This window comes from Phalangium opilio, unplaced genomic scaffold (genome assembly GCF_054372755.1).
Source record: "Phalangium opilio isolate 3A_F unplaced genomic scaffold, DU_Popi_V2 ptg000078l_1, whole genome shotgun sequence".
NCBI classification, from domain to species: Eukaryota; Metazoa; Arthropoda; class Arachnida; order Opiliones; family Phalangiidae; genus Phalangium; species Phalangium opilio.
In genome coordinates, this window is record NW_028324186.1 from 74235 (window position 1) to 81973 (window position 7739).

The following is a 7739-nucleotide window of genomic DNA, read 5'->3' on the forward strand; positions in this document are numbered from 1 at the left end:
TCAACTATTTCAGTGTTCAATGTACATTGAACTTTTGCAAAATATTTAATTTAGTGATATTTAATTTTTAAAAACTCATGATTTAAACTTAATGATATATATATATTAATTTGGAGAAAGATGCTATCTTAATTTTAGTGGTATTAAATTGACCAAAGTTCCAAACGTTGGGAAAATACAGCTTACTAATTTCAACCATTTAACACTAGTGGATGTTAAGTTTTTGTAAATCATAAAGAGTTTTTAAATTGAATACATCATTTGAAAAGTATAAAATAATTCTTTTTCACTCAAATAGCCTTCTTCTTTTTGCCGCATCAATTAATATTTGTTTGTCAGGCCGTGGAGTTGGCGCAACATCACTTCCTTTACGCGTAGCTGTCATCAAATTAGCAAGGGGAATTTCATCTTGATCAGTTAATTTGCGTTCGACAATGCTTTCAAGTATCTCATAAATAAATATATATGACTTGGGCTCTTTGAGAGGCCTTGCGTGCCATTCACCAGTAGCTTTTGAGTAAAAGTATTGAAATTCTTCCTTGTTTGTGTCGTTTATTGACTGGCTTGACTCTTTTTCAAAATAGAATTTTCGTTCAACATTGAAATTGTGGCCCAAAGCTGTCAACATTTTTCGAGCTTCCATAACATCATGGTCAAATTCTTGCTGTTTAGGGCAATATTTTAATATGAGGCTATGGTACGATTCCCATTTGGACGCATGAGAGAATGCGCAAACGTTCTTTATGTCCTTCAAGAGCTTCTTTTTGTTTACAATGTTGTAAAGAGCGTCGTAAGGGGGGGGGTGTCAGGTGTCAGCCATTTTCTCTTCCTTTGCACTTCGGTTGAGAGAGGCTCAAGGCTACAACGTTGATGGTGAGGAAGGCTTGGAAAATAATGAAAATTTGTGACGTGAAACATGACCGATTTCCACATATCAAGCGTAACATCAGGGCTCCCCTTGCAGTTTTCTGCGGCAAACCACATATGGCGGCTGAGGGATTTAATCCAAGGTTGAAGATCCTTGTTAGCCTTTTTTTGGCAATGGCTGAAATATTTTTTGCCAGACTTTTAGCCAAATGCCACACATCAAATTGATGGTCTATTGAAGGATAGTTGTCTCTCAAAAATGCGGTTATCTGTATGTGACGATCAGTTGTTATCATGGAGATTTCCATTCCAAAGCTTTCCAGTTTCTTGATGCATCTTTTTAAACCTTCCAATTCCATGTTTCTGGACTTAAATTCAACCTCATTTTTGCTTATAAGCTCAAAATGGATACATTTATCGCTCTCGTGATCGAGAAAAGTGTAACCGCAATATTTAGCAGAGTGTCCTGGTGAATCAAAACGACCATCTGCAGAAATTTTTACTCGCGAAGAGTTTTTTAATTTCCCAATAACATCCATTTGCTCTTTTTACCATGCTACCCTAATTTCAGGTATGGCGTAATTCTTTTGGATGGAGTAGAAAGTGGTCTTTTGGATTCCAATTAACCCCATGAAGGAAAAAATTGAGTTTATACGTTGGAAAGTCGATCCAGAGAGCAATATACTTGAAGCCATTAGCAAATTTCCTGCTGGCATTCTTCCCAACAAAGGCTGTGAGCGCCACATAAAATCATGGCCATTAAGACACATCATATTCACTGTTACTAGGCTCCCGCTGGTTTGTAATTTAAAATTTTCCGTTACGTCAAATGCGCTTCCACAGTTAGGTTTCTCACACCGCAGTTCAGACATCAGCTGGATCAACTGGCTCTCGAACACTATATATTTCTTCTCCTTGACTATTGTCTTTGGAATGGATTTTTAAATTGGCGAATAGTTTGATGATGAAGCCGAGTCCAATAAACTGGGTTCATAGAGAGAAAGATTTGGAGAATTTAAAGGAGAAACCTCTGAAATAGTGCTTATTGATGCGGGAGATGAATTTCTTTCTGTTAACGCGATAAATGGGGAGTGTGCCGCAGTTTTACTATGGCGGAACAATATCGTGTTAGAAATGGACTCTCTGGGTGTTGTATGTACTATCTTAACGGAGTATGGATGGTCTCTTGACAGTGATTTTAATGTCTCGTCATGTACTGTTAACATATTTAGGTTAGGTTAGGTTAGGTTAGGACTTAAGGTTTTTAACCTATTAGGTTACCATTTTTACATGTTAAAATGATTTAGGTTAATTTAACCTAACGTTTTGTGACATCAGGTAGGGGACCTGATGGTTCTATGGGATTTTAACATTGTTTTTTTGGACTTTTTGGCATATTGCTAAGTTTCTTCCTTTTGCTTAGTGTTAGGTAGAGTAAGTTACGATACCAGTGATTACATTCCTCCTTCAATGCGTTTGGGCCTCTTTACTATTTGTCTGTATATTAGCAATTCCGCTGTTTTAGCTTGGCTTCACTTCCTTTGACAAGCTTTGCTTTAATTCAATTGTCAAATTATCCGTAAAACAAGTTATCTTATCCTTTACTAGCATTTGGACCTTTTGTGTCGTTTATAGTGAGATGCGTGAAACAATTTTCGGTTTAGATGCGTGAAGCAAGTAGCATAGTAAGTTGTCTTGTACTTTACTTGGACTTTTGGGTTGTTCAATAGTCAGAGTTGTGAAACAACTTTCGGTTTAGATGCTTGAAGTTTACATATTTCAAGTTTTTCTTCAATATCTCACTCCAGAATGAGTAGCAGACGACGCGTTCTTCAAAAGCACAAAGATAAATATGTTGTCTATTCTGCCGCGAAGCTGCATCTCCTGTCCTCGCGTTAGATTATTACTCCTACTTGAAACTTTGATAGAAAATTTATTGAAGCAGCTATTAGTCTTCGAAAACGAAGCTAGACCCTTGGAGTATTTGTAATAATTCAACAAATGCGTTAAAATTAATTTTAAATTGAGTTTTAGCTTCTATTTATCATCCCCAGTCATAGCGTTAAGCCTATTTAAACTACCTTTCCCTAGTGGAAAAAATGATTGGAAACCAATCGGTGACAAATTCGATCCTATTGGTGTTTGAAGATTTCTATTGGCGACCTATAGGAAATGATCTGCCAATAGAAGTCCATTTCATTCCGATAACCATCCGATTGGAAATTCTATTGGGAATGAATTGGGGTTTCTTGCCATTTCAAGACCATTACATATCCAATAGGTTTCCAATAGGGAACTCTATTGGACATGTATTGGTCATTTTTGCAAATTAAGGTCCTTTTAATTCCCAATAGGTTTCCAATAGGGAACTCTATTGGACATGTATTGGTCATGTTTTCAAATTAAGTTCCTTTTAATTCCCAATAGGTTTCCAATAGGGAACTCTATTGGACATGTATTGGGCATGTTTTCAAATTAAGTTCCTTTTAATTCCCAATAGGTTTCCAATAGGGAACTCTATTGGACATGTATTGTTCATGTTTTCAAATTAAGTTCCTTTTAATTCCCAATAGGTTTCCAATAGGGAACTCTATTGGACATGTATTGGTCATGTTTTCAAATTAAGTTCCTTTTAATTCCCAATAGGTTTCCAATAGGGAACTCTATTGGACATGTATTGGTCATGTTTTCAAATTAAAGTCCTTTTCATTTCCAATTGGTTTCCAACAGGGAACTCTATTGGACTCTATAGGACTCTATAGGAGAGGCCAACTAGTAGGCGCGCGAGAAGCCAAAAAGGGTCACGGTGGCGCCGCCAGACGGCGAGTAAAGTAACTAAAGTTCAAACAAATTATGGCTCTATAACGTGTGAAAAAACAGGTATTTTTGGGAAATCGGAAAAAAGACAAATCTCTAGCATTTCCTTTATTATTTTTGGAGTTAGGAGCGATGCAATCAATTATTAACCACATGTTTCGATTTGTTGTTCTTGACATTGTTTTGAATTTTTATTAAAACTTTAGTTACCATGACCCTTTTTGGCTTCTCGCGCGCCTATTAGTTGGCCCCTCCAGGCTCTACTATAGAGCCCATAGCTCGTATCCTTCCTCCATGGCCATGCTCGTTTCTCTGGTCAAGGTTTAGCCCGCTACAACGCTCGATAAACTCAACTCGACTCAATTTCAGCGTTATTATTGGAATTAATTCATGAAATCCGATTAAATCTTGCTCCAAATAGGTTTCTAAAGGATATTCAGCAATTTTCTAATGGTAAGAACAACTTTATCACGTTTTTGAAGCTTCTAAAGTACTGCTACTCGCTAAGCCTTGGCCCTTGTTTTCAGAGTTTGAATTTTTAGAATCTCTAAAACGACATAAAAGTAGTTTTTACCTTTAGAAAAGTGGTGGATATCCTTTAGAAACGTATTCATTATAAATGAACGAGACATTTTTGATAAGTTATATTGACGATGATTAGTGATGAACGTAAAACGATGATTAGTGATAATGAACCTCAAGAGATAGTCAAAGGCATAAGAGATCATGAGCCCCAAGGGATGATGAGAGATGGTGGGTTAGTGAGAGTAAATTACGGTAAGTTTCTTCTAACACACAAGAGTAGACTTCCCTATATAGTCTCAATTTCTAATAAATTAACTCTTAAATTGTTACCAGATGATATGTCTAGTGATGACGAGGAGATGCGCAGTAAAAGTATGATATTTTTTCTCTTAAATTCTTAAAAGCGAATAGGTCTTTGGAAAAATTATGAGTTCCACATCATAATTATCATGGATCTGTTTAGATCAAATTACTTGTTTTTTAAATCCATATACAAGTCAAAAATAGTAAGCTTCTCTCTGAATTTTATCTTCCATCAAAATGCAAGAGAGAAGCTTACTAGAGGCTCCACCCCTACATAACGCGCTTACCCTCCCTTTAACATATAGTTTTTCAAAAACTCTGTAGATTAAAAAAGTGGATTGAAACCATTTTGCTTGTGCCATATTTTTAATGTTAATGTTTCAAGTGTGAGTCTCTTGGGTGTACCTATAATTTAGATAAAATTTCAAATGGGCAATGACACTAATGATTTTAAAATGCAATTTGTACCTGTATTTAAAATATCGATTATTTCCCATAAATTCCAGTTCGTTCAGTGCCATTATTGGAGTTACCAGGAAATCCTAGCTTCCACTAAACGAAACCTTTAAAGTCTGTAAAGAGTCGCTGATAGATTTCTCGTTTTTCATAAGTAAAAGCATATGTTTATTAGATTCCTATATTTCTTAATGGTAGAGACTTACTGAGAGCTAGTTCGAGAACGACGCGATAATTGACTACACCTAGTTTTGAAGTTCATCTACCTATTTAGTCTGTACTAAGCCTTGACATCGTCTCACCATGCGTCGCTTTACGAGAATCTACGACCTACGTCACTTCATAACAAGCTCTCAATAACCAGTGACAAACTCATGGAAAATATCTTATGAACTTATGGTAAAAGCGTTGTTAAAACGGAAGTTGTTGTCCGTTCTTTCTATATTGAAACAAGAACTCTCTGACTGACTAAGTTCTAATATCAATAAAAATAAATCCTCATTGTTTTTGTTATGTAACTCAAATAACAGCCATGCAAAGTGTGTCTTTTGGAAAGTACTCAGTACCCAAGGCTTGACTAGCTTCTGTGTGAGTGAAGAATTGTGCAAAATCAAGTCATGGTTCTATGTAACCAAGAGGGAAATACAAAGGGGTAAGACTTTTCCTTTCATCTCGCTTTTTGGTGCCTTCGCTGTAGTCATTTTGTATCATGGGAGTGCGCATAGACAGATGGCCATGTATCAACCCTCTATTACGCCCCGATACTGAGGGTTGCCTACGTTTTATTTTATATCGAAAAGGTCTATTATGTAACAAATAGTTATGAACCCATCCTGTGTGAAAATTTAAGCTTATGCAAAATTAGGGAATTTTAATCCATTAGGGAAAGAGAAAAATAAACAAGCCTGGAAGTAAAGTTATAATTATCGAAGAGAACTGTAAGAATTGTACTTGCTTTTGAAGGCAGGAATCGTGTATTTCTTCATAAAAAATATTCCAAATTTGGGTAATCCGTCATTAACAACCTGCTAACTGCGTTTGTCCTTAACCATTCTCTTTCCGAACATTAAAAAGCGTCTGCTGGATTATATATCAAGATATGCTATTTGGAGAAATGTGGCTACGCTCAATGTAGAAGTAAACTCATGTCATATGTTTACTTGCAACCAGACAATATGATCAATGAGGTTTATAACTTTTTGTATAGTAACTAAAGGCTATTACAACGCTAGAAGGAGTAGAGATAAATATAGATAAGAACGGATTTTCTAAACTAATTTTATTTCTTCTAAGGATGGAAACAGCCTAATGCTTCGTCGCTTTTCTGCAATTATCGTAAAGGTAGAACCTGGGAATTTCTGACATCTGTAGGTAACGAATGTGTACTTCTAACTTTATATTGATTTGGCAAAATAATGATGGTAGTTTTTATTTATATAATTTAGACTTTGGTACAATTTAATCTTCAAGAACTGGAATAACTTAATAACATTCAAGATTTGAAAATGCAAATTTTGTATCAATAGTATATAAGAGTTCTGGATAAGGGGAAATAGGGATTGTTTTCAAATTTTGGGTTTCATAGCACGGCAGAGGCCGTCAAAGGTAGTACGGAGGGTCCCTACTCAAATCGACGAGGGGATTGGATTGTTGGCGTTTCAGAGTACGGGGTGAGACCGAATTAATTGTACGACAATTATCTGCCTAATCATCGGTGCTTTCCCTGACGTATTACGGGAGTCTGGTGTCGAGACAGAACGACGAGTTCTCAAATTTCCCTTCTGATAGAGAGAACGTTTTCAGTGTGCTTAAAGTAATTAGTATAAAAGAGTGTGAATTATAAATTCTCCATAGCGATTGTACATACAACATTGACTACAGGGTTTATAATTTTTCTGAAAAAGGGAAAATGGGGCTTGTTTTTAGTTTCGACGATCTAAGGGTAAAGGAAAGGCGGACTAAATATTACGGTTAGTGCATACCTCGGAATCGATCGAGGATTCAAATATGGATCGATTTTAGGGTTCTATAGAAAGTCCTGCACTGTAAAAAATTGTGTTGCCTAAAACAATGTGCACTATTTGTACACCTTAACAAGGTGCTGAAATAGTACCAAATTAGTTCGATATTTTAAAAACACCATTAGCTTAAACGAATGGTGTAGAAATGTGTTTATAAAACAAAATTCTTTAAAGGTGCGCAAATGATACCTTAATTATATATAAAAAAACCCATCGAATACCCCATTAAAAGGTGGTCTAATGGCATAGAATTAATGCGATATTTTTTAAACACCATTCGCTTAAATAAACGGTGTAGGGTTGAAAAAGTCTCATTCATGAAAAGGCGCACAAATGATTCCTAAACGATATAAAATAACACCTTCGCAAGGCCCAAATAAAAGGTGTTCAAATAATGTGAAAATAGAGTTATGTTTTGAACACCATTGGCTTAAATAGGTGTACCGCTCGCCCACTTATATAAATTATACATATAGGGTAGGCCTATACAAAATGTTTCATCTTTTCCAACACCAAATGCTTATCTCTCAAATATAACGTATATTTGCATGCTCAATTCCCACGATATTCTGAACGGGGAAGGCTTAAATAAATAAAAAAAAATAAATAAGCAGAACTCCCTAGACTTCTCAGGCTATAATAAAAAAAAATTATAGTACCTAAATCCCTCCCTATTCATAACAATCCCATTAAGAGAGGTAGAGAACCAAATATAGTATAAAATAGCATATAAACCCCAGCCTTTAGCTT

The 7739-nt window shown here is 35.7% G+C and overlaps 1 long non-coding RNA gene across 2 annotated transcripts; it reads left to right on the top strand.

The window, feature by feature from the left end:
• Nucleotides 1-3955: 3955 nt before the first annotated feature.
• On the top strand, nt 3956-4859 carry LOC149654929 (uncharacterized). Of its 2 annotated transcripts, none has more exons than XR_016370338.1 (3): nt 3956-4137; nt 4265-4461; nt 4543-4859. It is a non-coding gene; the product is annotated as an uncharacterized LOC149654929 (long non-coding RNA). The 2 variants fall into 2 exon arrangements; XR_016370336.1 differs by having other exon boundaries at nt 3957-4137; nt 4212-4461.
• Nucleotides 4860-7739: the final 2880 nt, after the last annotated feature.